This window comes from Falco naumanni, chromosome W (assembly GCF_017639655.2).
Source record: "Falco naumanni isolate bFalNau1 chromosome W, bFalNau1.pat, whole genome shotgun sequence".
NCBI lineage: Eukaryota > Metazoa > Chordata > Aves > Falconiformes > Falconidae > Falco > Falco naumanni.
The window spans coordinates 1,298,552-1,302,920 of NC_054079.1; the positions used below are offsets into that span (position 1 = coordinate 1,298,552).

General features: G+C 40.3%; 1 long non-coding RNA gene and 1 pseudogene across 1 annotated transcript; both read left to right on the forward strand.

Annotated features, from left to right (window-relative positions):
• The first annotated feature begins 2,397 nt into the window (after nt 1–2,397).
• LOC121080391 lies at nt 2,398–3,854 on the forward strand. Its single transcript, XR_005825360.1, has 3 exons — nt 2,398–2,413; nt 2,498–2,564; nt 3,793–3,854. It is a non-coding gene; the product is annotated as an uncharacterized LOC121080391 (long non-coding RNA).
• A 156-nt stretch (nt 3,855–4,010) lies between these two features.
• Nucleotides 4,011–4,369, forward strand: part of LOC121080651 — a 32,095-nt pseudogene continuing 31,736 nt past the window's right edge.

Here is a 4,369-nt window from a genome sequence, read left to right on the forward strand (position 1 = left end):
TTTCCCTAAATGATAGGAATGCCACAATCCCTAGCCAGACATCAAGAACAGGAAAAACAAAGAAAGGTATTCTATACAGTAGCATTTCAACTGTGAAACATGTTTGTGATGTACAAATAAATACAAACACACCTGTGATGTTTATTATCTTGGAGGTCTCTATTCTGATGGTTTTGGTTTTATAAATTAGGTTTGAGAGCAGGCTTTGGCGCTTTTTGTTTACGTGTTTTGCACGGTCCTTTATTACTGAATTGAGTGATAGCTTTGTGTCATTAGTGATAGTAAATAATATTAAAAAAAAAAATATGCGCCTTTCTGTTACTCACTAATGAAAATGGACTTCAATTAAAGTAGAAACAAGTGATCCCTAGATAGTACTTTTCTAGATCCCATTTCTACAGTAGGGCATCAAGATCTGTCTGAAAACTATCTCATAAACTTTCTCTCTTGCTTTTTAAAGGAGAATGGGAACTGGTTTTGATCATTGCTTAAAGTTACTATCCATGGAAAGCAAAAGTTCAGATAACTTACTCAACACGATATGCCCTTTGTTTTCTTTTCCTTTTAATGATTTTGTCTAAGACCTGGTTTGGCTGTCATCATACAACTTTATGGAAGGCCACCAATCTCCTATTTATAAGCAAGTTCATTTTGTGATGATAGTGAACGAGAACTAATTATCGAGGACTTGAGGAATGCTGAAATAGATACGATGTGGAGGCTCTATTTGTTTTTCTCCTTTCTGTCCTGGGAATTGAAGAGGCCTTTTATTTCTACTTAGTTGTTGGTAATTGAGAGGTTTTCGCCCTCTTCAGGCTGGATTCCTAGAGTTCAGATTTCTTTAGTACATCAGTGGTGTGCTAGAGTGCGGCTGTCGTTGAGTTTGCAACATGTGCATCTGGGCCACGCTGCCATTCGGAGGGATCCTTGACAAGCTGGGTAAATGGACTGTCAGGCCTGTCTTAACAGAATTCAACAAGGGCAGATGCCAAGTCCTGCACATGGAAAGGAACAACCGTTTGCTACAGCACATGCTGGAGCTGCCTGGCTGGAGAGCTGCTTTGCTGGGAATAGCCAGAGGGTCTTGGCAGAAAGTGAGCTGAGAATGAGCCAGCAGGGTGCCCTGCCGCTGAGAAGGTTAACGGTGTCCTGGGCTGTATGAAGAGCAGCATAGCCAGGGGGACTGAGGAAGGGGATTGTACGCTGCTACCTGGCAGTCCCTGGGTTGTGTCCAGCTCCCTGGGTATAATTTTGAGGCCCCAGTGCAAGAGAGAGTGGTCTTTCATCCGTGAGCGAGTTCAGTGGAGGGCCATCAAACTTTGGCCAGGAGCAGGGACTACTTGCCTTTTGGGGAGAGACTGGGGGAACTGGGCTTGTTCAGTGTAGAGAGGAGATGACTTTGAAGGGGACCCAGCAGCAGCTTCCAGTACGTGTAAGGAGAAGACAGAGACAGGTGCCTCCCAGTGGTGCGTCACATGAAGCAAAGGTACAAGAGGCATAAATGGAAACAAGAGAATTTCTAATGGAATGTGGGCAGCTTCACCATGGTGAGAAACAGTAAAACAGAGAGGTTGGTGCAGTCTCCCTCCTTGAATGGTTCAAGATCAGAGTGGAAAAAGCCCTTTGAGCCTCATCTGACCTCAGAGCTGAGTCTGCTTTGAGGAGGCGGTTGCTGAGAGACTTGCCGAGGTCCCTTGTGACCTGATTTATCCTGTGATCCTGTGTGCAAGTTGCTGTCTTAACATGGATGAAAGCTTGGAGCGTAGTATAGAGTGCCCTGGTTACGCCTGTCTTGCCTGTTGAATACCTTTTTGGTGCAGCGTAGAGAACTGCTGGGGATTTTTCTGCCTACCTGAGGATAGGCATTAGGTCTTGGTTAATGCTTTTTGAATGTTTTTTACCTTTTCAGGATAACCTGTAAGTGGGTAGAGCACCAGCTAGTATTAGTATATAAACCAGTATAAATCTCTGTCAACAGTGTGTGCTTGTGTGTGCAGTATGAGTACTTCAGCAGTTCATTTATTTACTGTCTTGCTAAAGCACCAGTTAATTTTGTTAACTGTTTATTAACGGTAGTATATTCATGCTAGGCGGGGTTTTTTTAGTTTTAGGTAGAGATAGTTCTTAAACTTTTAGGTATAAAAGATCAAAGGAGATAAAGCTCTAGTCTTTTTTGTTTGTCAATTCAGTGTGACTTGAAAAAAGCAGTTGTTTGGAAATGCATGCATTCATTCATGCTGTCTTACATTAAGTTGACTCCCCAAATTTTCATTCTGTTATGACACATGTAGAGTTGTCCAGGTTAAATGTTTGGTATGTTGCTGGTTGATTTTTGCATGCAAATCTAATTTCAACATGTCAATTCGTGTTTGAACAGGCAATAGAGCGACTTGTCGCAAGGAGACTCAATCAGGTAAGAACTTTAAACATTACCCAGCACATACCTGAGGAATGATTGGAGAGACACAGTACTCATTTTGCTCTACTTTTTAAGAAGCTTGGAGAAAGAGGGGAGCGATGTCAGTTGGCATACTTCTGAGGAAGAACTGGATTTTTCTCCCAAGGTATGGTGTATTTACAGTAAATGTCCTATAAAAATAAGTGATCTGAAGGCATGTTTTTCTGGGGGATTGAAAGAAACTACAGTTCTAGCCAATATTGTTTTCTCCTTAGAAGCAGTCTCTGACCTGCCAGCCTTTCTTTTGCTGTGAGTTTTTTCCTAAAAGACCTGTAGCTGTGGCAGAGCACGCAGTAGATTTGTGGTTTGAGGCAAAAGAGAGCCATAGGCGACGAGATAAACCACCACAGTTTTAGTTTGTTCTTGGTCATTTGAGTCAGATTTTAAGTTTATAAGTTACTAATATAACCTGTTCTGTTCTTCCCCAAACTCTGTTAATGTTCCTGGAAATTTCGTGATAGAATCCTAACTGATAAAGGGCACTTTTTAATGAAGATGTACTGAAATCCTTCATCACGTAGTTCTCCTTTCCTCCTCATCAGGTTACTCAAGAGTGCTCAGCGGATGAGTTACTCAAATGGGTCATCTTTTTTTCTTCTATTGAGGTGGCTTCTCACACTGCATGTTTTCCCTCTTTTTTTTGAATTTTAGGAGGTAGTATTCTTTTTGTCAGCTACAAGCTCTCAGGCCTGCTTTTTTTTGCTAGTGTTCTGAAGAATTATTAACTTCTGCAGTGATGTCTGGAGCATCTGTTCTGTTGCTCTGGGATTCTGCAGCGATGAGGAACCAGTGTTCTAGTTCAACCTACTCTGTAATACTGGAGGTGCAAGCATGTTTAGTTTTAACATGATTTCATTTTCTTGCACTGATTTAAATATAAATTATGCATTTTTTGGCATGTTTTTGAAATGTAAGGATATTCTGGTAAGTGTACTTGCAGGGACTAATCAATGCATTAAACCTAGGGTTCTTACAGTTACTTCCCTTGTGCACACTTGCAAGTAAGCATCCAGAAGCTGCGATCTTAAATATAACTGAATTTTATCTGAAGTACTACAAATATTAAACCCAGATTTTTAAAACTGCTATGCATGTAACCATAGTTTTGGAAACAATTTTCAGAAGGGTGCCTGCATGGTATTTTGGGGGTGAAATACTCACTGAATTGCGTATATGTGAGGAGTGTTTTTGTAGTTAGAAGTATAGGATGGAGCCAACACCTGACCACTATCAAAAGGACAGCCTGATTACATTTAGTGTTCAAGGTTTGATGTGACCAAAGGATTTGTTGTTGTCGTTAGTGTTCTAAAAAAAAAAAAATCATTTATTTACAGAAGCTGCAGAAGCCAAATTTGACATTGTTAATGAATGTTTCCCAGCAGTTCAGGAAAAACAGTAAGCTATTTGGAACAGATTGCATAGTATACTAATGTATAAAAGTAGATTAGCAAAGTAGTTTTTTAAACAATTCTTTTCCATAGTAAATGAGAAAAGTACATTTTGAAAACATGGCACTTAGTCATTTGAGAAACAAATAAGCCATATTGTTAACATGAAGGTATGAAGCCCCTCCTAAGCCTTTGTCCCTGGTCAAGTCCTTCCTCCTGCCCATCCCTTCCCTGGCTCCTTTTCCAGACATTCCCAGAAAACTCCATTAATCTGGTAACATGCCTGTTGCCATTTCCATAACTCCTTTTGTTGTTTTGACATAACTGCTGCCATGTCTCCAAAGACGGTGAATAATGAAGTATCTTGCAAGTCAGTACCAAAGCAAACTGTCTTTCAAAATCTAAATAATTTGCAAGATAAACAAGAAAGTTGGAACAAGAAAAGCATGATTCAGGTGAAGTTTCACAGAAATGATGACTCCCTTTTTGCAGAATCTAAGATGACAGACTGGAAAAAAGACAC